The 11,773-nt window shown below is 43.6% G+C and overlaps 1 pseudogene; it reads right to left on the bottom strand.

The window, feature by feature from the left end:
- Positions 1-9,796: 9,796 nt before the first annotated feature.
- LOC118003750 lies at positions 9,797-10,620 on the bottom strand (annotated as a pseudogene).
- Between the last annotated feature and the right edge of the window lie 1,153 nt (positions 10,621-11,773).

Here is an 11,773-nt window from a genome sequence, read left to right as displayed (position 1 = left end):
CCAGCTCAATATGAAGGAACTTTCTAACAGTGTAATGGTCTCTTGGGTGAATGGGTGAGCTCTCTGTAGTAAGTTCTCAAGTGGTCTTGTGTTTTCAGAGGCTGAAAACAAATGTCAGGGATTTTATGGAAATAATTTCCTTGTGGATATCATATTTGCCCTTTAAAAATGTCTCCATCTCTAAAATACATCATTTGGCCACAAACCAGTTGTCTCCTGCTCAGCCTGCACATTAAGGGTGATTCATTTATTGTTCTTTAACTTCTGGCCATACTGCGCTCCTGGGCGTAGAATAACCAGATGTGCCCTATCTCCTCACTATGATGCACGAGTCCTCTTCTCCTGGACTTATTTACCTTTTACTCTCCTGGCTGAGATGAGAGAGCATCTGAGACACCATCAGTTAGGAAAGTGGAAATTCTTTTCCTTTTTGGAGCTCAGGGCTGTAAATATCTGATGGCTGCGTCTTCGGTGAAGAATAAAACAAAGTTCACTCACAGCGTTCGGTGCAAACTGGAAGTTCCCTTGGTTTCTTCCCTGACCCGGATCCAGGCTGGTGTGACAATATTAAGAAAGGGAGAGAGAGACAACAGATGGTCAGAAGGTTGCTGGTGAGAAACAAGGCAGGTACCCACATCTGAAGGGGTTTGGGAAGCACTCTGATCTTTGCTTTGGAGTTCACTGAATCTCCATTATTTTCCCCATCCTTCGGGGTCAGGACCCTGGGTGGCTCCCTCGTGTTCCACCCTTGGAACTCTTGCTGACATTGTCTGATTCATCCTGTTAACTTCTCTGGGCCAGACACGCTGTTGTGGGGAAATGAGAACACTGAAGCCAGGGAAGCTTCTAATTTCTCAGTGGAATAGACTGGGTCCTGTCTCTCTCAGCCCACTGTTTCCATCATTTACTTCCTTTTTGAGGAAAAGAAACAAGAGAGCATATAGCTTTCTGCTTTTCTCAGGAGTCTCTGATGTCCGAGGGCAGATTTGGGAGTCCAAAATTCATGTCCTTCCGGGGTCTTGTCTGTCTTGTCTTTTCCTATTTTTTCTCCCTCCCTTCTTCTTGCTGGCCTTATTGTGAAAGGAAGGGCTCTTTCCCCTCCTCTCCTTTCTTCCGCCCTCCCCCATTTACCATTTTTTTCCTTTTACCTCTCCACTGTGGCCTCTTGACCTCCCCACAGAGTTACAAAAGTAAAATCCTTGAAGAGATGCTGCTGTGGGAATGTTAATGAGCCTTCCCCACAAAGGGGCAAAGACTTTACTTCACTGAGTTGGAAAAAAGCCCCTTTGAAAAGGGGTTTCTGTGTGTGGTGAAGTGGAGAGGGGAGGGGAAGGAGAGAGAGAGAGGGAGAGAAAGAGCGAGAAAATGAAAGGAGGAGAGAGAAATGAGAGAGAGAAAGAGAGAGAGAGAGTGACTGACTTAATAGCAGAAGAGAATATTAAAACAACACTTTTCATTCTTCAATTGATGATTTAATTTTTGGAAAATGTTCCATGATCTTTTGACCTTGTAAACTAAGCGCTTAGGTTCCCAAGAAATTGAAGAAGCACTTGAGGGCACTGAAGATAATAAAGGGTAGGAAAAAGGGACTTATCCTGGCACCCTACCCCCAGTTCCTTCCAATGTGTAGGAGCCTGGGAGGCTCTGGGGGAATATTCTGGTTGGGGTGAGCTGGTGGTGAAGATGGGCTCTTTCCTCTAGCTTTGTGGTTCCTTCTTATGCTATTTTCTAATTTTATCAACATTTTCTATGTTAGCTTTTCTGTTGGCTATTAGCCTAATAATTTTTTTCTCTCTTTAGGAATAGCTTAAAGTACTATTGAGGTGTTTACATCACAGAGCCAATTTTCAAGCCAGACCACTTGAGTATAATCTCTGTATCCTTCATTTGTGAACACAGGTTGCCTCTGAATTAGTTAAAATGGATGTAAAGGTATTTTTAGTGTCAAAATTAAGTCCTCAAAAAGCAAAGATATGTTGTTGCTCTTTAAAGAAAGTTAGTCATTCTGTTTGACTCTCAGAGATTTTCCTACACATTGTTTTGTGATGTCAGCACAACACTCCAGTTAAAGAAGTCCTGGTTTTAGAAGCAAATAAATCCTTCTCTTGTACTGGGGGGTGAGGGTATGGGGGGAAGAAGCCCTGAACTGTGAGGAACAAAGAAAAGGTGATTGGAATGAGATCCTCAGAAGAAAGAGGAGGAGCCAGTCAGGAATGCTAATTCCTAGAGCACCACATGCTCCACTGGACTCACTGTCATCACTTGGGGAGTTATGGAAAATTCATATTCCTGGTCTCTATCCCTGATTTACTCAATCCGAATCTCCGGGGGGGTGGGGCCTAAGATTTTTAATAAACTCTTAAATGGTTCTTTTGCAGAGTCAAGCTTTAGACATTTGTGCTTGACTGGTGGTTTCTAAACCAGGGGCTCTAGATTCCTAGGGAACTGCAGTGTTGCCGGGACTCCATGTTACTCATGACGGGAGCCCAGCCTGTGGCCAGAATATATAACATGTCTCAAAAGTGTATACTCCTGCTGGCCAAATGTTTGTTGATGTTGTTGGGATTAATATACTTTTAAGTCAAAAGCGTTTCTAAACTCATAGTGGGGGGCTCAGTCGGTTAAGCATCTGCCTTCAGCTCAGGTCATGATCCCAGGGTCCTGGGATCGAGCCCCACATCGGGCTCCTGGCTCAGCGAGGAGCCTGCTTCTCCCTCTCCCTCTGCCTCTCTCCCTGCTCATGCTCTCTCTCTGTATCTGTATCTCTGTGTCTCAAATGAATAAATAAAATCTTTAAAAAAATAAATAAATAAATAAACTCATAGTGGCTTTTGTCCTAAAAACTATAGTCATGTGGGGGGCCTAGCAAATTTTTGGCATTTTATTCAAGGCCTCTTCTATACACTGCTCTAAGCATTCCTCTTTTTTTCTAGTTTGTAGAAGAGCAGGTGTTGTAGAGGCAGATCCTCTATCTTCCAAAGAATTAGAATCCTATGAGGAATTTGATTTTAATTGCAAGAGAACTAAGCTCGGAATCTAGTAAGGAACGTAACATTCTTTTTTCTTTATTTTTTAAAAGATTTATTTATTTATTTATTTTAGAGGAGGGGAGCGGCAGAGGGAGAGGGAGAGAATCTTAAGCAGACTCTGTGCTCAGTGTGGAGCTGGATGTGGGGCTCAATCTTACAAACCCTCAATCACGACGTGAGTAGAAACCAAGAATCAGACACTTAACCGACTGTGCCACCCAGGTACCCCTATTTTTATTTATTTTTATTTTTTAGGGCTTGAACTCATGACCCTGAGATCAAGACCTGAGCTGAAATCAAGAGTCGGACACTTAACCAACGGAGCCACCCAGGTGCCCTGAAAGGCACGTAACATTTCTCTTGATAACAGTAATCATAGTTTAAATACATTCTGTGTGCCACACCCTTTGAATACATAATCTCATTTAACCCTTAAAATAACTTTAAAAATTATTTATTTGAGAGAGAGAGAATGTGTGTGTGAGAGCATGTGAGGAGGGGTAGAGGGAGAGGTAGAGAGAAGCCCAAGCCGACTTCCCACTGAGTGCGGAGCTGGAGGGGAGGGCGCGCAGCGCAGTTGATCCCATGACCCTGAGATAACAACCTGAGCTGAAACCAAGAGTCTGACTCTTACCCGACCACACCACCCAGGCACCGCAACCCGTGGAAGAACTTTATAAAGAAACATTATATAATTATCATCTTAGACATGCAGAACACGCCATTTTACAAATGAGAAAACTGAGGCTTAGTTCATAATTAGCTGATAAATGGCAGGTTGAAATTTCCTCCAGCAATGCCTGATTGGCATTGCCTGTGTTTTGCTCACAATGATACTGATCTCTGCCTCTGTTACAGATTTCACTTTCTGGCTGCAAACCTGGGGGATGACTTAAACGTCTAACTTCTAAACAAAATTTCAGGGGCGCCTGGGTGGCTCAGATGGTTAAGCGTCTGCCTTCGGCTCAGGTCATGATCCCAGCGTCCTGGGATCGAGCCCTGCGTAAGGCTTCCTGCTCAGCGGGGAGCCTGCTTCTCCCTCTCCCTCTGCCTCTCTCCCTGCTCATGCTCTCTCTCTCTGTATCTCTGTGTCTCAAATGAATTAAAAAAAAAAAAAATCTTAAACAAAATTTCAAGACCTACAAGTAAATATCTACAACAAATTATAGTTCCCAAAACTCCATATACTACCACATGTTCTTTGTCTTGCTAGCATTCAGGGAGTAAGGCAATAAAGAGTACGGGAAAAACACCCTTTGCAAAAATTGGCTAAATAAGAAAGCATCGGCAAACAGTCTCTGGTCTTATTAGATGATTTCCGCCTGGCCTCTTTCAGGTGGCAGTTGCCATGGTGTTTTAGGGGCAAAGGGAGGGAGTGAAGATCAAGGAGGGTCATTCAGACTGAGGCTTGTCTGGTGTTCCTTTTCAGAGTTCATTCTGCAATGGATGGCAGGAATTTAAACATTCGTAAGAGGAAGGATAGAATTTATTCTTTTTGCTCTCCTTCATTTCTCCATGTTACCCATGTTAAATAGAGGAGAAATGGAGTTTGTGAAGAGTCCAAGGCAGTGGAACAGAAAAGGGAGGTTGTGGGGGAAGGGCCATGAGCCTCTAACTGTGGAAGAAGGCTGGGGTGGGGGCAGGGAAGAACATGTGAGTGCCTGTGTTTTCCAGGGAGAAATTATAGGAACAATTTTCTAAAGTTCTGGAGATCCTCAGGTTGGTCATTTGAAAGAAAATCAACAAAGGGTGGAGGTCTGGTAAAAACAGTATGGTGAGAGGGAAGCATGATGAGAAAGGCAAAAAAAATATATTATCATCCCAGGCCACTAAAAAGGTAAACAAATCAGAGTGATGGGAAAGAAAGAGTTAAGTTGTAGAGGCAAGTGTTTGGAGGAATAGGCAGCAGGGATTGAAGTACATCAGACAATAGAGGTAACTGACAACCTATGATAGAAACATGGTCAGAACCTTCAGGAAGAACCTTGAAGAAGAGCAATAAGTAGACTAGCAAGGACTTTGGGGGCTGGAATTCCAAGGGCCAGAGGGATCATCTCCAAATCTTTCACTTTTCAGATAAGGAAACTAAGACCAAGGGAGGTTAAGTGACTTTTCAAGAGGTTCCCCAGACCAGATCTTAGCTCAAGGAAGTGCCCTTTCCACAGTGCCAGGGAGCCAGAGAAGAAAAGAGACAAGAATGTATGGGAAGCCAAGCACAAGTGAAATGTTTAAAAGATAGATTTTAATTTCTCCATCCTCTTTAGAAATTATGTACTTTTTCTTTCTTGTGGGGACTTGGGTAATTTTAGGACCTAATTCCATTCTGATAACTTCATACTTTACGTTATTTCAGTCAGATAATAATCCTTCCCCGCTTTGTAGGCTATTCCCAGGGAAGGGATCCTTCGGTGACTAATTTAAGTACTGAGAAAATTTTTGATGATGTCTAATTGATTTGTAATATATCTTAAGTACAAATCCTTTAAATCTGCCCTTGGTAGAGTTTATTTATTGACATTCAACAAGTATTTTTAAAGCACCTACTATGTGCTAAGTACCTAGTAAATAAAACAAAGACTATCCAGTTTATTGTTATGCAGCGGTTTTGTAACTGGACTTAAATTATTTGGTGATATCTCTTTGTTATTTTTTACGTTATTTCCATTTCTAGATTACACCACTGTTTTATTTCTTATTTATAATTGGGGCAATTTATGCCAGGATTCTTGAGGATTTTCTGATGTGTCTCCTCATCTGTCATGGAACTACTCTCATGGCCTCAAAATAAGCCAGGACACATGGTTCCCACGGAGTTGATTAGAGTAAGTTTACTATAGAAGATAGTTCAAAGTAAGGATTGCTGACCAGCCAAATCAAAGCCAGAATCCTTGAGGATAACTAGGAGGAGCTGAAGATTCCACAGACAGCCTGCCAAGTCCATAGGGGCTGGAATAGGATAGCAAATGAGTTAACAGAGAGATAAATTAAGAGTTGGAAGGATTGGGACACCTGCCTGGCTCGGTCAGCAGAGCATGTGACGCTTGATCTCAGGGCCATGAGTTCAAGCCCCATGTTGGGTGTGAAGCCTACTTAAAAAAAAAAAAAAAAATAAAAAAAAAAGGAGGGGACGCCTGGGTGGCTCAGCTGTTTAAGCGGCTGCCTTCAGCTCAGGTCATGATCCCAGGATCCTGGGATCGAGCCCCACATCGGGCTCCCTGCTCAGCGGGAAGCCTGCTTCTCCCTCTCTGTCTACCTGCTGCTCTCCCTGCTTGTGCTCTCTCTGTCAAGTAAATAAATAGAATCTTAAAAAAAAAAAAAGAATTGGAAGGATTGCTGTGAATATTGACTTTACTGGACTTGGGGATTTGAGGTGAATGGCAACTGGCTTACCTTTAATATGGAGGTTAAAGATGCATTGTAAGGGCTATGGTGTATGTTGTAGAGAATTCCGTGCCGCCCTACAACCGAGCATCTATGAGAATGGATAGCAATATAGTACTTATGTTATTTAATAATCATATGCTGTTTGACTCATTATTTTGTGTCCATACTATTTATTTAGTTATTTAGATTTTATATTTATTTGACAGAGAGAGTGCAGGGGGAGCGGCAGAGGGAGAGGGAGAGGGAGAAGCAGACTCCCCCCTGAGGACGTGGGGCTTGATCCCAGGACCCTGAGATCATGACCTGAGCCGAAGGCAGCCGCTTAACTGACTGAGCCACCCAGGCGCCCATATTTTTTGTCCATTCTAAAGTGCATTATAGGGGCGCCTGGGTGGCTCTGTAGGTTGAGCACTGGACTCTTGGTTTTGGCTCAGTCATGATCTCCTGGTCCTGAGATCAAGCCTGAGGTCAGGCTCTGTGCTCAGCAGGAGTCTGCTTGAGATTCTTTCTCTCGCTTTCGCTCTGCCCCTCCCCCCGTCGCTCTATCTAAAATAAATAAATAAATTTTAAAAAATATTTTATTTATTTATTAGAGAGAGAGACAGCGAGAGCTGCCTGAGTGGCTTATTCGATTAAGTGGCTGCCTTCAGCTCAGGTCATGATCCTAGAGTCCCAGGATCCAGCCCCATGTGGGGCTCCCTGCTCAGTGGGGTGTCAGCTTCTTCCTCTCCCTCTGCTCCTCCCCCTGCTCATGCTCACACATTCTCTCTGTGTCTCTTTCTCAAATAAATAAATAAAATCTTTAAAAGACACAAATAAATAAAATCTTTAAAAAAATAAAAGCAGTTAAAATATATAGTACAAATTTCACATTAAAAAGCACACATATGGGGCGCCTGGGTGGCTCAGTTGGTTAAGCGACTGCCTTCGGCTCAGGTCATGATCCTGGAGTCCCGGGATCGAGTCCCGCATCAGGCTCCCTGCTCGGCAGGGAGTCTGCTTCTCCCTCTGACCCTCCCCTCTCTCATGCTCTCTCTCTCTCTCATTCTCTCTCTCAAATAAATAAATAAAATCTTTTTTAAAAAAAAGCACACATATGAATTTTTTTAAGGATTTTATTTTTAAGTAATCTCTGCACCCAACGTGGGGCTCAAACCTGCAGCCCTGAGATCAAGAGTTGCATGCTCTACTGAGTGACCAGGTGCCCCTCCATGAAATTATAGTTCCAGCATTCTATGATGCCCAGTGGTTATCTGCTCTATGCTGGTTGGGCATGCTGTATGTGAACATACCCTCGTGTCCTTTCTATCCTCCAGGAACTTATATTGAAAAACTACTTCACAAAAAAATAAGCTAACATGACACACACTTCCAGTTTTAGTGGAGTAATCATTGCCATGGGTTCTAGTCAGATTCTTCTACTTCCTGGTTAAATCATCTTGAGAAAATGTCTTTACCTCCCTAGACCTCAGTTTCCTCATCTGCAATGATGACGTTAGGCCAGATGATTTTGTCACCTAGCTTTAACCTCTGTGTTGTTGTTGGTTTTTTTTAAAGATTTATTTATTTATTTGACAGAGAGAGACACAGCGAGAGAGGGAACACAAGCAGGGGGAGCGGGAGAGGGAGAAGCAGGCTTCCTGCTGAGCAGGGAGCCCGATCCGGGGCTCGATCCCAGGACCCTGGGACCATGACCTGAGCCGAAGGCAGACGCTTAACGACTGAGCCACCCAGGCACCCCTAACCTCTGTGTTTTATATGTGAATATCTTCATCAATCAACAAACCATGTCTGTGTCAACAATTTCTACATACAGCTTTGCAATAAAAAAAATCAATGGGAGTTTGTTTCCAAAGCCATCACTTAGGACAAAGGTCACATAGAGTCAAAGCTGAAAAATCCCCAAGGAAGAATACACCAGAGACTGGTTTGAAAGATGATGGTTTCTCTGGCTGAATATCAAATGATGTAGGTGGCCTGCATTTAGGGGGTGGGTAGAATAAAAAATATGCACTTAAAAATTACTTTTATTTATCTATTTACTTATCTACCTATCTATTAAGTAATCTCTACGCCCAACGTGGAGCTCAAACTCACAACCCCGAGATCAAGAGTTGCATGCTCTACTGACTGAGCCAGCCAGGCGTCCCTGCATTTTTTAAAAAAAGATTTATTTATTTATTTGAGAGAGAGAGAGCGTGCACCAGGAGCATGCACGGTGGGGGTGGGGGCAGAGAAGGAAAGGGAGAGAGGGAATCTTCAGCTGACTCCCCATGGAGTTCAGAGCCCAACTCGGGGCTGGATCCCAGGACCCTGAGATCATGACCTGAGCAGAAATAATCAAGATTTGGACACCCAACTGGACTGAGCCACCTGGGTGCCCCCAGTGTTTTTTTTTTCTTCTTCTTCTTTTTTTAAGATTTTATTTATTTATTTGACACAGAGAGAGAGAGAGATTGAAAGAGAGAGCATGAGCCAGGGGGAGAGGCAGAGGAAGAAGGAGAAGCAGACTTTTCACTGAGCAGGGAGCCTGACATGGTGCTCGATACAGGAACCCTGTGATCATGACTTGAGGCAAAGGCAGCTGCCCAAGGACTGAGCCACCCAGGCGCCCCATGTTTCTTCTTTTTAAATATGCATTTTTAATATAGGATCATACTCATGCTTATATTAGAAAGGGACAAGACACCTGAGGCTCACTTTGAGCTCATTGAATGGATTGCCAGAGTTTGAATGATTGCAATCTTTACACTGTTGTTTCTCCCTTTCTTTTGTAGACCTTAATGTAGTTATAATTGAATTAATATGTTAATTTAAAATATTAAAGTCCATCAAAAGCCCTCAGACCTGCTGATCTCTGTGACCTCCAGGAGTAAGTCCAGTCAAAAACCAAAGCAGCTTACAGGTTTATGATTCTGCATCTCCAGATGGCAGAATCACCCCAGGATTTAAATCCAAGCCCAGGGGACACCTGGGTGGCTCAGTTGTTAAGCTTCTGCCTTTGGCTTAGGTCATGATCCCAGGGTCCTGGGATCAAGCCCCACATCGGGCTCCCTGCGGGGCTCCCTGCTCAGTGGGAAGCCTGCCTCTCCCTCTCCCACTCCCCTGCTTGTGTTCCCTCTCTTGCGGTCTCTCTGTCAAATAAATAAATAAAATCTTAAAAAAAAAATAAATAAATACAAGCCCAGACCAGAGAAATCCTTTCCTTCCTTTTTGACATAGGACCAGGCTAGGTCTTTCAATTAATTATACTCTCTACAAATATTTACCAAATGCATTTCATATTCACTCACTGGGCCTGCATTTAAAGGGCAAGTAGAATAAAAAAATACACTTTTCTCAACATGAAATCATACTCACAGCCATATATATATTTTTTTTCTGATGCTTTTCATCATCACAGAACACACCACCTGCAATGTGTGCGAAGAGGAAATGAGGGGTGGAGGGAGAGAGGTCAAAATGGGAAAGGCTGCATGGTCATTTCACTTCTTCTCTTTCTTCTTGTCCTTCTCATTCATAGCCAGGATCATCATGAGCTTTCTGAAGAGAGTAATGAAATCTAAGAAGAGGTCAACGCAGTGCCAGATATAATCCTTATCTTCATTTTCAGCCTTGTCAATAATGAGTTGATATCAAAAAGGACAAAGCCACACATGACCACCAGCCCCACATACAGGTTTGCCTCGAAAAGCCAAATGGATACAAAGAAAAGGTTCCTCAGGGAAGACAAGAGCATCAGGCTCATGGCTGACATCAAGACACCTCCCAGAAAGAGGTAGCTCCGGCGCCTGGCATACAGGGCGCTCAGGGTGAAGCAGGTGAAGATCATTGCTGTGCCCATGAAGGCGGTGGGAAGAATGCTGGGGTTGATAGCAATGCACAGCTCCAGAGCAGGGCCTAGGCCAACTCCTGTAAGGAAAGCAAATCCAGCAAGAAGTCCCAGTCTTTTTTGCTCAGGTTCATGGCTATGAGGTGTTGTCATCAGCCAAATCATCAACCCCAGGGAGCCCAAGGCAGAGAGCAGGCCAGCCTGAAGGAAATGAGTGACCACGTGGACATAGGCCCCCGTGGCCGCCACAAACATACAGAGGGCGAAACTGGCATAGACCTTCTTCAGGTGCTGCTGTGTCGAGGGGGTTATGTGGGAAAATTATAAGAGTGCATCAAAGTTGATCTTCTGATCAAATATGTTCATGATGCCAGAGTCTGTGGGACACAGTCTCCGCTCGGCCTCCCAGGAGCCTACACAGCTCTTCTAACACCGGATGTGCTTCTACTCACAACCATATTAAGAGAGGTACAAGAGACCTAAGGTGCTGGGGTTAGAAAGGTAAGTAAGACACGGACCCTGCCTCTCCTTGAGAAGAGGGGCAATGTTAAACAAAAAGATATAAGAAACATGAGAAGATTTTGTAGAAGCCTGCATAAAGTTCCATAGGAAGAAGGGAGACTTGACTTGGACTGATTGTCCACAGGCAACAAATTATCCATTCCTCCCTCCCTCTGTCTCTTCATCCATCTATCCATCCATTAAACAAATGTCTGTGGTTAGTTACTGTATCCAAAGCACTGTGCTAGAGGTTCCAAATGCAAAGAAAATAAAAACATATCCTTCTTGAAGGAGTGTTAACTTGGCATAGGAGATGAAACAGGTAAGCACGGAATGTTAATAGTCTCTTCTTCTTTGTGACAAGGCTAAATGGACTCTCTACCTTGGATTCTCTCTAACAGTAATCTTGTGAGGTAGACATAGTTATCCCCATTTTACCAGTTAGGAAATTGAGGTTCAGAAGTGTTAGTCACTTGCTGAGGGTCATGTAGTTGTGAATTATGGAACTGAGGCTCTAACACATTTATCTTATAACAAAGTCTGTGCTCCAGATTCCGTGTGCCTTTTTGGGTTTAAATTGTCTTCACCACCTATCAACTATGACTTTGGGCAGGTTAGTTAACTTCTCTGAGCCTCAGGATCCTCATATAAAAATGAGGTTAATTGTATCTACTTCATAGGATTGGGGTGGAGATCTAACACAACTCAGTTAAAGCATCTGTCCCAGTACCTGGCCTATCTTTCAAACTCAGTACATCTGGTGGCTAATATTATGCTGTCCTGTAGAGGTAGCAAGTGGTGAGTGCTATGGGAGTTGCAGATCAAAGGTGTACACTTTCGGAAGAAGGAAAGGCCACTTCCAATTGGAGAGTGGGAGGGTGAGTAGATTAAAGCAGGATCAGGAAGAATTCAATTGGGAGTTTTCAAAAAAAGATAAGACTTGTGGGCGCCTGGGTGGCTCAGTTGGTTGAGCGCCTGCCTTCGGCTCAGGTCATGATCCTGGAGTCCCGGGATAGAGTCCGCATCT

This window comes from Mirounga leonina, unplaced genomic scaffold (assembly GCF_011800145.1).
Source record: "Mirounga leonina isolate KUSES-001 unplaced genomic scaffold, KU_Mleo_1.0 Mir_91, whole genome shotgun sequence".
NCBI lineage: Eukaryota > Metazoa > Chordata > Mammalia > Carnivora > Phocidae > Mirounga > Mirounga leonina.
This window is presented reverse-complemented; position numbering and strand designations above follow the sequence as displayed.